The sequence below is a fragment of the Ctenopharyngodon idella genome, chromosome 19 (genome assembly GCF_019924925.1).
Source record: "Ctenopharyngodon idella isolate HZGC_01 chromosome 19, HZGC01, whole genome shotgun sequence".
Lineage (NCBI taxonomy): Eukaryota > Metazoa > Chordata > Actinopteri > Cypriniformes > Xenocyprididae > Ctenopharyngodon > Ctenopharyngodon idella.
In genome coordinates this window covers 32,763,509-32,776,775 of record NC_067238.1, presented here as the reverse complement: position 1 = coordinate 32,776,775, position 13,267 = coordinate 32,763,509, and the positions used below count along the sequence as shown (strand labels likewise).

The window sequence follows — 13,267 nt, the reverse complement described above, 5'->3', positions numbered from 1 at the left end:
AAGTGTTGATTATATTGCTGTCTATGGACGAGTCATAAACCTCTCGGATTTCATCAAAAATATCTTAATTTGTGTTCTATAGATGAACGAAGGTCTTAAGGATGTGGAACGACATGAGGGAGAGGAATTAATGACAGAAATTTCATTTTTTGGGTGAACTAACCCTTTAAGGATGGATGTTTTTCTATCTCTGAACTGTTTTTCGGATGTGATCTGACAGTATGAGTCAATAAGAAGGTGCGGTGTCAAGTTTATCTTTCTCTAAAGTATCTCTCGCTCAAACTGAGCAGGGCATTTGTACTTCCCAGCATGCTTCCGCTTCACTAACATGGAAGAGTGTAAAAGGTCTATCGCCTGAAATTTCCCGCGATGGCCTTATCTTGCTCAGCTATCTGTGATCAAAGCAATAAAGTGTCTTTACTGCGGCTGCACACAGACATCAGTCGCTTTTACTGCAAACACATCAGAGCATACGCTCTCTCAGCAGACATACTGGAGGACAGCAGCACAATTACAGTTTTACAGTAACAGTAGTGGAGGCTGTATGAAAAATGAATCATTTTAATTAGGGGTGACGATAAGCGAACGATTCTGCAACAAAGTTCCACACTGATTAGATGGAATTGCGGTGCATATAGTAGTCTGTGTGTTTGTGATGTCTGAGAGCACTGTTAAAGTCTTAGATAAACAATCACACAATATATAAGAGGGTTATTTTATGAAACCGCCCCGTTTAAATCAGTCAGGACAGAGCGGTTGCCAAAGTAATGTTGCCATTTTCTGTTGCTCGACTACTGGGGTTTTAAAGACAGGGCTGGTTGGTTTTATAGATAGGCCGGGATCTCAAAATTAAGAGACCTGAAAACGACCTAAGCAGTTATGAATATTAAATCATGCAGTGAGAGATGCACAAAGCTCACCGTTCTGACATGCGTACGGAGACTCGGAAATCTTGGCAAATTGGGGTGACGCGGGGTGACTTTGTTTATTTTGGCAAGGATGCAGTTCTCAGAAAGATAAATAAATTAGGATGAGGCATGGATCTGGGTTGTGGGTTCCAGCTTCACGCCTCAGCACGTGTTTTCCGGGATGGTGTGATGGATGGATGGGGTGCTGCGCCGCGAGACGCCCGACATGCAGCGAGCAAATTAAGAACGCCGACATACGAGGATGAAGGTCACCGCTATCTAAGAGCGAAGTGCTCAATCTCAAGTGTGAAAGGGAAAATACTTCTGTCAGAGCGCATGATGAAGAGAAATTATGCAAACTTGTGTCCTGTTGTGTGGCTCGCCTGTCGAGTGCCAGACGTTTATTCGGTCTTTGGAATGGTTAAGGGTACAAAACATACACAAATAATTTGATGGTGGCTTCATATTAAATATTAAAACATTCACAGTTAGACTTCGTAAGCCTTTTCATCCAATAATTTTTAAATAACTTTCAGCAGATATTTTTTCTTCCCATGAAAATGGACCAAAAATATTGATGAGTCATCCTGCACTGCATATATGTCTGTCCAATCAGATGCTGTCTGGAATAAGACTCCTCCCACTGCAACTGAACTGTTTGGAGGGATGAGCTTTTATTTTAAGAAAAACAACATTTCTCACTGTGATTTTTAAAGTAAAAGTTTTTGATATGTTCTGAAATATTTTAATGACTGTTAATGAGTGATTTTCTTCAGTTTGCTTTAATTAAACTGCCTGTGCATGAGTAACCCTTCAATGTGACTTTACATTAGGGTAAATATTAATCAAAGTACAATTTTTAAACACAAACCAATTTATATAGCTTACAAACCAAAAATGTTTTTATTGTTTTCATTTACATAAGTCCTTTTATTTTGGAAGTTTTAATTTTAATTCATCCGGATGATTTGAGGAAATTTCATTATGGAGGCCCAGTAAAATTATTCTGAATCTTACAGATAAACCCTTTTACGACAAGGGAGATTAATGTATAACTAGAAAACAACGTAAGAAATATTCTTCCTGACAATATTTCAACAATAAGTCGTGTGTCGCGTCGGCTGTTTGAATCAGAATTAGCGATACCCAATCGCGAATGAATCACTCGGTTCTTTTTCAATTAAAAATACATAAAGGTGAATTCAGGTTGATTGGGACACTTTTTGTCATTGAGATGACTAGGAAAAAGTGTCCCAATTAAACTGAATTCACCCCTACGTGTTAGCGAAACATTCTGAATCGGTTCGCGATTCAGTCCGAATGATTCGAACAGCTCACTAACTCGTTCTCGTTCTCACTCAGTAAAACACGCAAGATCATGGATATTTACCTACAATCCATCGAAATCAGACCTTAAAATCCATTCTATAGTTTCCCAGCGATGAAGATGGACTCGTGAAGCTCGTGAACGACTCTGAATTACAGGTAAAGACATTTCCCAAGCGATTCAAATCACTACAGTACACGAAAGCACTTAAAAAGTAAAAACCATCAGTGAATATATTCCTTAATTTTTTTCATACTTGCTGCTATAAGGATTTAAAGTGCAATTTATAAAACGAACCATTGAATTTCATTGTTTTGGAGTTTCTTGGAAGCTTTGGGACATAAACACATTTGCCTGCTCAGCAGTTCAGCCTCATTAGAAGACTTCCTAGTGTTCATTTCTGTGTTTACCACTTAACCTAGACTAATATTTGCTTGCATGGCAATCTGAATGCTTACAGTTCTGTGATTGTTTGTTTGCTAGTCACAGTGAATCAATAAGGCACTATAAACCCATCCTTCATTGCTGTGAAATATGTGCATCCTGTCAATGTATACATTTCCATATATGAGCTCCGGCTCCTCTAGCACCTGTGGTGTCAGCCGTCTCTCAGCTCAAGATGTACAGTAATAACACAAACTCAGTGAGATGGGGGAATGGGGGCAGTGTCGTTCCTTTAGAGGAGAAACCTCCAAGGCGTCAGCAAAAAAGGTGCTTGCTTTGTTTCTTTCAGCTATTCAGCAGTTTTTGAGCAGATGTTCAGTTCTCATATCAGTGTAGTCACAGGTACGCAGACCATCTTTGCTGATGGAGTGTGTTTGCTCTGGTCTCACCGTGGGTGGAGTTTTGAACTGGGCTTCATTAGTGCTGAAGACGAAGTTTCGGGGCTCCAGAGGGTCCAAATCAGATAAACATACAAACACTGCGGAGAGAGTTAAAATCTCTCTCTCTGCCTTTGCTTTTGTTTCTCGTTCCGTCTCTGTTTCTGTGTTTCACTCTCTTCTCACATGCATCATCTGCTCAGATCACTAGTTTACAGGTCAAGGGATTATGCATGTTTTTGTTGTGCCATTTCTTTAATAACCATTAATATATATTATATAAATATTGCAACACTGCTGTTCAAAAGTTTGAGTCAATATCTTTTTAAAAATGTTTTAAAATGCACCAAGCTGCATTTATTTGATCAAAAATACAGTAAAAATTGTGAAATATTATTCCAATGTAAATCAGCTGTTTTCTATGTGAATATATAGTAAAGTGTAATTTATTTCCTGTGATCAAAGCTGAATTTTCAGCATCATTACTCCAGTCTTCAGTGTCACATGATCCTTCAGAAATCATTCTGATATGATGATTTGCTGCTCAAGAAACATTTATGATTATTATCAATGTTGAAAACAGTTGTGCTGCTTCATAATTTTGTGATAAAGTTCAAAAGAACAGCATTTATTTGAAAAATAATCTTTTGTAACATTATAAATGTCTTTACTGTCACTTTTGATCAATTTAATGCATCCTTGATGAATAAAAGTATTCGTTTCTTTAAAAAAAAATCATAGTGATGCCAAACTTTTGAGCAGTAGTGTATATTATTATTATTAATTTATGTGTTAATTAATGAAGTTGTTTTATGATCTAAATAATTGCAAATTTATTTTCATCTTTGTCTTCGTCTGTCTAATTGTTAAGCTATATATCTTACTTGAGAATGAATGGCTGTTTTAAAAGAAAAGAGTAAATCTCCAAATAATGCAAAAAGGTTTTATGCCATTTATTGGTAGATGCAGTATCAACTCATTTAAAAAGTCTGAATATCGGTGTAACAGGTAGCTTTAGACCTCTTTGCTTTCCTTCTAACCAGGGATGCACCGATAACCGATAATTCTTTATATTTGAAAGCCGATAACCGATATATTGGCCGATAAATCTAAATCCAGTATAATTTTTGAGAGCTTGATTATAAAAACAAAACTCTCACCATTAAAAGCCGTGTCTCAAGCACACAGTTATAATGTTCTCATTATTTAATCTTATGTAGTTTATATGACAGACTTGCGCTGCACATGTCGCATTTAACGCTATTTTCTTTTTGAAGTGATTTCAATCATATTTCAAGCAATTCAGAACCATCATGGAGGACAGTGTGCATCTGAAGTGTCTCAGCTGGAGGAAATAATTAATTATTTTATCTGCTTTAATATATCGGCCAAAGTTTCTCATCGGGCCGATAACGATAACATTAAAATACGGGCCGATACCGATACGGTGGCCGATATAACCCTGCTTCTGACCTGTCTGATCAGTCTTTTCATCATCTGTTTGTGTTTCTCTCACTCCAGCATTATTTAGATGTTCTCAGCTCCTCCTCCTATTGGTTTTTCTCTCTTCCTCCCACTCTTCTCGCTCTAATGATGCACAGTAAATGCTTACTCTGGTGTTTCTCTCTCTCTCACCCCTGCCGGACCCCCCAAGGTTAAACGAGCTGCTTTAATTGCCCGTCATCAATTAGGTGTTGACTCGTGAGCTCCGGGGTGTGCGGGACAGATCTAGTTATTCCGTTGAAGAGACCAGTGCTCCTCTTCCAGAGTTTTGCTTAAACAGATCCTGCCGGTTGTTGGAGGAGGGTTTGGGTTCTCGCCCCGGGGACGGGATCTTAATGCGTTTTTAATGAGCAACGAGACACTGCGTAAATGGCTGATATGAGTGTGCGCTTGTTCTCAGGTGTTTATCCGCCGCTCCTTCTCTGTTCGTCCTCCTTTGTGATTCAGTAATGACCGCTTCAAACAAAAGCCTCTGTCTGTGTTATTTCCCTATTAATGTCTGCTGTATGTTTAATATCTCTCGGCTCGGAGGTGCATAATAAGAGAGAGTTATTTTAATAAGATGACGGCGATTAATATTCTCATTTCTCCAACGTGAGGAAGGCGATGCACGGCCTCCGGTGCAGCATATATTACAGTCTGTGCGCTCCATCTAATATTAATACACTCCGGTTGGATATTTTAATATGTCTTGGCTAAACCGATGGGTGGCACGGAAAAGATAGATGGCTGACAAAAGAACGTTTTGCTGCTTCATTATTGAGGCAGTCAGTTGAAAGTAATGGAGTTGGTGGCCATGAAAGAGTGTGTGAAATATGAAGTGTGAGACTCTTTAGCCCTCATCGGGTCCACACGCCTCACACACACTTCAGACGAGTGAAGATCAGCAGTGCTGCTGTTTATGCTGGAAATGTGCCTCTAAACTTGTGTATCATGTGATTTCAAAATTAATATGCATCTTTCATAAAGTACATTATAATGTAATGATGCCTGTTTATTTATATTTTTACTGTTCACTGTATTTCAATTTGTTTTTTTTATTTATTTTAATGCTTTATTTAAAATATTTTTTTAAATAGTATAGCATAGAACTTTTGTTGTTCAATGTCCATATATATACAGTGTGTGTGTATATATATATATATATATATATATATGTATGTATATAACTGCAATGATTTACATGTGCTGATGTTGATCGATAAACTGACTATCAATATATACCAACTTAAAAAACTGATTATTTTCACAAAACTAGTAAATGGATGATATACAAAATTTCTGTAAATTTTTAAAAAATTATATTTTAAATGTGTGTGTGTGTATATATATATATATATATATATATATCAATCATGATGATGTATTGCCTAAATTTATGTTTTATTTAAAATATAAATTTTTAGACGGTAATAGTATACAATTTTTAGTATATTTTGAAATATTATTGAAGTAATTTAATTATTGTCAATGCATTTTATAAATAAATAAATCAATCAATCAATAAAATACTTAAAAATTATAATATATATATATATATATATATATATATATATATATATATAATACTTTTTAAAAATATCTAATATATATTTATAAATAAAAATAAATTATCCTATTTATTATCTGATTCTCATAATCTGAAACTGACCAAACATTGTCAGATTAATCTGCCTGACCGTTATATAAATATACAGCTGTTTTAAAGCACATCTGAGAATCATAATTACATCGTTCTTCTGGATCTGTAATAAATCAGCAGAACATCAATGTTCATGTCTTTGAATTAATTGTGAAGATGGTTTTATATAGAGAGTGTCAAGTGTTTCCTTCCTTTGAGTTGATCAAACCGAGGCTAAGCGATTCAACTACGACATTATTCTTGAAGTTTTCCTTCACCCTCCTCCCGTGTGGAGCAGTTATTGTGTTGGAGGTCCTTCTCGTTTACTACGCCACAAATTAATAGTTGAAGTAGCGATACAAAGTTTCCCCTTTGACCTCTATGAGGTTTCTGTTTGATGGCGCTCTGGTAACAGAATAACTAATAGGTGCAGCTGATTTTCGAGGTTGTGGATATATACGGACTCCAGGTCACGTTTTAGTCCTGCTTCAGAACAGAGAGTGATCCAGACTGCAGCGCAGACCCTGACCTTTAACCTCAAGAGTGGCCGTTTCTCTTCTCCTGTGCTCTGTTCATCAGAGGGAGGAGATGCTGCAGGTCTTCCTCTGAGATCCACAGGCAGTGATGAATGCAGAGGTTTGTGTTTCATCCATCAGCGTCTGTGAGACTTCAGCCCCTCTCCGGAGCTCCCGCTGGGAGTGTGGGATGAAGCGTTCTCTTCATATTCGGATCAGGAATAGTCCCGAATAACAGGAATCCCTTTCAAACCAGCCAAAAAATAAAGACTTAACAGTCAGTTAGGTAAGATAAGATGGGAAAACTTTTTTTTATTTTTATTATTTAGAATTTCTTAATTTAATCTTAATCTTTTTTTTTTTTTTTTTAAATAATCACATTTATTAAAGCATTGGGTGTAATGCATTACTAAGTAATTAATTTAATTACAGTTCTGATGTAGTTGCATTGAATGCTGTACAGACTATAGAACAATTCAATATATAAAACACTAATGGATTTAACGTCTGATGTTAAAATGTGTGTTTTTAATGTAACCTTCTCACTTTATTTTTATATATCAATTATTTAATATATTCATTTTATATTATTTATCAGTTTAAAGTAATTAATTATTTTTTTAGAGTAACAACCCAACACTGATCATTGTTTTTTGTACAAAGGAAGACAGTGAAGCATTCAAAAGATAGAAAGAGAGGAATGAAATAACAGCTGAAGGAGGTGAATCTGCGCCGGGTCACATGACCCTCTCTCTTTACACCACTGAGAGAGAGAGAGAGAGAGAGAGAGAGAGAGAGAGAGAGTTCTGCTTCATGGAGTATGAACTGAAGTAATGTACCTTGATGGCTCTCTTTCTCTCTCTCTCCTGCTGTTTTTATGTTCTTCTCAACTCCTACATGTCTAACTGCAGCTGTCAGGACGCTCGTACTCCTCCGTCATCCGTCTGCTTCTTTCACTCGCTCCCTTTCCATTAGTCCTCATGTGGTCCTCCGCCTTTACTGACGTGAGAAATTACCAGCTAAAATGAAGGTGTGTGTGTGTGTGTGTGTGAGAGTGTGTGTGTGTGTGTCTGAGAGTGTGTGTGTGTGTGTGTGTGTGTGTGTGAGAGTGTGTGTGTGTGTGTGTGTGTGTGTGTGTGTGTGTGTGTGTGTGTGCATGTTAATGTTGGAGCGATAATGTTCTGTCCAGGGAAATAAATCAGCCGCTCTCCTTGACTTTGCTGCAGTGTTCAGGACATGTACAAGACAAGAGAACGACAGAAAGAAAGAAAAAACGAGACACTTTGATGTTTTAAAGTAAATTAGTAAATCATCAAGCTAAAAACTTCCTCAAAAAACTGTTGAAGTGTTATCAGATTCAGACTCTGAAGTATGTTGTCATTAAATATATTGCAGAAAGTACTAATTAAATAACAGGCTAGTTAAAGTAAACGACACCAGAAGCACATGATCAGTTTTCAGTCGTTTTTGTAAAAGTAAATGTGAGTTTTGGGAAGCAGGAACTTCTCCTGGTTCATGCAGAAGTCACTCCAACACAATTAATAGATAAATTAAAGAGATGGTTAAGAGCATTAAATATGGATGTCTCTGTTCGTCTCGGGGTCTGTCCTGGAGCTCGTTAACATTTGAAGAAGAACGTGAAAGACTGAGCAAAGAAAACGATCCGTTTGCTGCAGGGAGAGAGTGAGGGAAAAAAAGAGAGGAAAACTTCAGAGAAGAGAAGAGTTTGAGAATGTGCCTTCGGGGCTTTAAAGAGTAACGAGTTATTTTACTTTCTTAGAAAGTCTATCTATCTATCTATCTATCTATCTGTCTATCTATCTATCTATCTGTCTATCTGTCTATCTATCTATCTATCTATCTGTCTATCTATCTCGTCTGTCTATCTATCTATCTGTCTATCTATCTGTCTATCTATCTATCTATCTATCTATCTGTCTATCTATCTATCTATCTATCTATCTGTCTATCTCGTCTGTATCTATTTGAATTTAATGTTATTAAAATGTATCGCAAAAAATCTAAAATGTTTTTCATTTATATTTTATTTGGTCATTTATGTCAACTGTTCTCACATGCATTATATTATATTATATTATATTATATTATATATATTTTTTAATTAATATAAATACTATTTGTTGGGCTGAACAATATTTTGATGTGTTACTTCTGTAATATTTTTTTCTCTTTCATAATGTTTATCAGCAGATTGAGATTCATTTGTGACAATTTACCCCATATCCTATGACCATATCCTCTGCTGTTGGGGCATGTTGTCACAAAACGAAGCAACTTTTGTTGGTAATCAACACTGTACAGAATGTGCCTGTGCAGAAATATTCCTCCTGCATCGGTGTGACAGCAGCAGAAGAATCAGTAACCGCAGGGGATTTTCAGTCTCTCTCGAATTAATCTCATTCATTCCTCAGAGACTCAGTTTATCATCCTACACTTTCCGTCGTATCATTATTTCCTTTCCTCCAGCAGCGTATCGTAAATGTCAATAACATTGTGATGCACCGCTTGATAAAACTTGAACTTATATCAGTTTTCTACAGTTGTTTATGTGTGCCTGCCTCTCTCTCGTGGATGAATTGGATGAAGAGTGTGTCGTGTTCAGCCCCGCAGCGCTGCGGTGTCTGTCAGATCCTGCGCTCTTGTTCAGTGTGTATCCGCTGCCCCTTGAGCCTCCAGTGATCTAAACACACTTTCTGTGCTTGATGCTTCTGCTCTCTTCTGTTGAAAGGCCTCCAGTGTTTGCCGGTAATCTCTTTGTCTCTTTCTCTCACTTTCTCCGACTCGTTTTGTAATAGCTCACTAATCATAGACTACAATAAAGCACCTTAGAATTGCAATTTGTGAAGCCGTGTGGGAGAGCGGCGTGAGATGATGGTTGACTTTGTGCAAATTAACTGGAGAGGAAGAGAAAAAAGATGAGGATAAAAACAAAGCGTTCCCACAATGCTGCAATTACTAAACTGATTGAGAGATCAAAATCTGATTTTTCATCTTGAGTGCCTGGAACAAGAAAAATACTGCAAATAATCTTTTGAACAGATTATGAACGCCGTGGCCTGCCACCTGAATAAAGTGCAGATAAATGAAGTTTTTGTCTCCCAAAAGAAAGAAGCGATTCTGAAACAAGTCGTCAGTAATTCCAGCTTCACTTCCTGTTACAGTGTAACAATGTAACTAATTTGCATAATGCCAGCCCAATGCCCCGCCCTCAAACACCGAATCACTGATTCAAAACAAAAGATTCTCAAAGCTTCGAAGCTTCATGAAGCAGTGTTTTGAAATTATCCATCACTAGATATTGTTGAATAAAATTTTTTGTTTTGTTTTTGCACACAAAAAGTATTCTCGTCTCTTCATAACATTAAGGTTGAACCACTGCAGTCACATGACTGTTTTAACGATGTCTTTAGTACCTTTCTGGACCTTGAAAGTGTTGATTATATTGCTGTCTATGGACGAGTCATAAACCTCTCGGATTTCATCAAAAATATCTTAATTTGTGTTCTGAAGATGAACGAAGGTCTTACGGGTGTGGAACGACATGAGGGAGAGTAATTAATGACAGAAATTTCATTTTTGGGTGAACTAACCCTTTAAAATTGCATAATTAGGGCACTTTAAGTACTGTTTATTTCTTTACTTGTTAGAGTTTTTTGAGGTAAAAATACTTTGTCAAACAGAGAGATGAAGCGTTATTTGTAAGAACCTGCATCATTTAGTGAGCAAATTTCCTTTCCAGAAATCATCTGTCAATCAAAGCGAAGAGCTGTGTTTTACCTCGGAGATGAATTTCACCATGTCTGTTTTTACATCATGTCAGTAACTGGAGTTCAGCACGAATCCGTCGACGTCTCATCATGTCTGCAGGCTGAACTGAAGCATGTCAGCAAATATATTCAGAGTTCTTTGTCAAATTCAAAATGAAGCTTGGGATTTGGATTTTTTTATTGCTGAGAAACACTGCTCAGTCTCAGACCTACATTCGCTTTGTTTCCGAGTCTTGAATTACAAGATAGACTCCCAGAACAAACAAACATGCCACTCTTCCTCCTTTGAAGCGCTGATTGATTGGATAGACCTCGTTTCCTTATGACCAAACTTGTTTGGAGCGGCTGCGTGTGCACCATGTTAATTCACTGCTTGTTTTGCAGCAGAAATCAATGAAGACGTTTTCAAACAAGCGTCTGTTTGTCTCGGCTGACGCTCGGCGGTGCTTCAGTGTCTGTTCTGACATGTTTGTCAGCTTTCCTCTTCCTCTCTGCCTCCATTGACACGAGCCGTGATTTCATCCTCTCTCTTTCTCTCGGTTTCACCGGTGTGCCTGAGCAGATGCGTGTGTAGTTTTAATGGGAGTTTTTGATTTCTCTCAACGCACTAATATCCATAACCATTCATATTCATAGCCTGTGTTAATAAAGAGGAAAATGAGCAAATCCGGGATCTTTCAATGCCAGTTGGCCTATTATCCTTCATTATCTTTTTTAATGGCCTCGGAGTCAGAGACGGCTGCTGTGATTTCACACAGAACAAGAGATTCGCTGTCAGATTTCTTGTTAGCTGAAAGAAAGGAATATTAAAAGCCTCAAATAGTCTATGGATGATTGTACTGTGAGGTCCAGTTTATAATATTTCATTGTGTAATGCCAAATATTGTAATGTTTGTCATCAATATATGATCAAATGATAAAATCGTATTAGTGATGCACTGAATTGAATGAATGAATTTTACCAAAACTTAAATGTAAGTTTTCATTTAGCTGAAAGCCGACTCAAAATTAAGTAATTAAATTTTGGTAAATGAGAAACTAAACTCAGTAATTGAATTAAAATTCTTGTTTTCTGTTTAGGCCGAATGTTTTCAGTACATCAGAGTTTAATAAGATTTTTTGTTATATTGCAAATGAATAATGTGAGGATTGGTTGTATTTGCACACTGTAAAAAAGAATTGTTGGTTCAACTTAAAGTTAGTTACCTGGTTGCCTTCATTTTGAGTTCATTGAAATTAAAAAAATTTAGTTAATACAATAAAGGCGATCGGTTTAATCATCAGAAACTTGCAAGATTATAAAATCCTGGAGTGGCAGAAGTGTTATTTTATCAGTCTGGGATGAATATTGCATTAATATTAGCCTCATTATTAAGTGACTAATGAACTTAATTTGAATGGACGCGCGGATTTTGACGTCAACAATAGATATGGAAGCATTTTCTCTGGCCTTCGGTTCCATCTCCATTTAGCACACGTTTAGTTTCATTTCATTATTTGCATTCAGCAGTGTTTTCCGCTCCTATTGGCCCATTTTAGGGTCTGGACCCGTCGGTGGAGGAGCGGTGTGGATGTTGTGTGTCGAGCTCTCGCTGTGTGTGTAATAGAGGCGGCGGAGGACGAATGTGTGCTGAATGTGAAACACAGTGTGCTGAAGAAGAGCTGCTTCAGAGAAGTGCTTTATTTTAATATAGTTTTATTCATATTTGGGCTTTTATTTTTATATTTTTACTTTTCATGTTAATTTTAGTTTAATTATTTTAGCAATTTTGTTATGTGCTTTTGCCATTGTATTTGTTTTTTGTCTTTTTAAAATATTGCTGTTAGGGTTTAATTTATTTTTATTTCAGTTTCGTTGTTGTTAATTTTAGTTTTCATTTATTTCCAGTTAATAATTTTAGTGCTTAGTCTTGAAAAACAGAATTTTTTAAAATAGTTTTAGTTATTTCTAGTTTTTATTTTTTTAATAATTTTTTTTTTAATTCAGTTTTAAAGGTGTCATGAATTGAGAAATCATCTTTTCCTTGATCTTCTGATATATCAGAGGTCATCGTACTATAAGAATATCCTGTAAGTTTCAAAACTTCCTTGTTACACCAATAAAAGCTTTTATTGACACCAGACCCAGAGAACGACTGATCCTGTCATAGATAGGTGAAACTCCGCCTCCACAGAAGAAATCAACGCCTACTTCATCATTGCAGCGTTAGCCCCGCCCACCTGCGTGTTAGTGAGATGAGGAGGAGAGAAGAGCGATACAGGACTAAAATAACATTACCTTTCAAAGGACCCTAATGCTAGGAATATGATTATTTATTTTCAACAATGTGAATGTCTCAGTTGAGCTTTATTTATTTGTATTCGGTTCATTTCACTGTGGATTCTTTGTTTCGGCGCAAACAGACTTTTACGATATGGACTCGACAGTAATGCAACAACATGTGAGTAACTGTGTTCATTCTAATGCCTGATCTGATATTAATGATTCATGTACAGTCAGATGTTCTTTGTCTGTGTGTCAGTAAATCAAACCAGTGACTAAACGCTCAACTTCACATTGTTTGTCTTAGTAGGATGAAAATAATCTGTTATTTAAACTGTGATTAAATTATGTATAGAAAGTGATCAAAGAACGCTCCCTTTACAATCGCTGGAGCTGTCAATCAAACAGAGCGAGTTTATCTGGACTCGCGCCAAAACTCCTGTTTTATTCAACGAATCTCTTAGTTACATCGTGTTTGCACTGTTAGTTATGATGAAAGCACTTGTTAGTGTGCAGAAATT

The 13,267-nt window shown here is 36.6% G+C and overlaps 1 long non-coding RNA gene across 2 annotated transcripts in view; it reads left to right on the top strand.

The window, feature by feature from the left end:
* Positions 1-2,237: 2,237 nt before the first annotated feature.
* The window catches only part of LOC127501691 (uncharacterized), an 81,654-nt gene continuing 70,624 nt past the window's right edge, over positions 2,238-13,267 (top strand). For both annotated transcript variants that reach the window (XR_007926679.1, XR_007926678.1), the window contains exon 1: positions 2,238-2,393. This is a non-coding gene — a long non-coding RNA (uncharacterized LOC127501691). The remainder of the gene's footprint in view (positions 2,394-13,267) is intronic.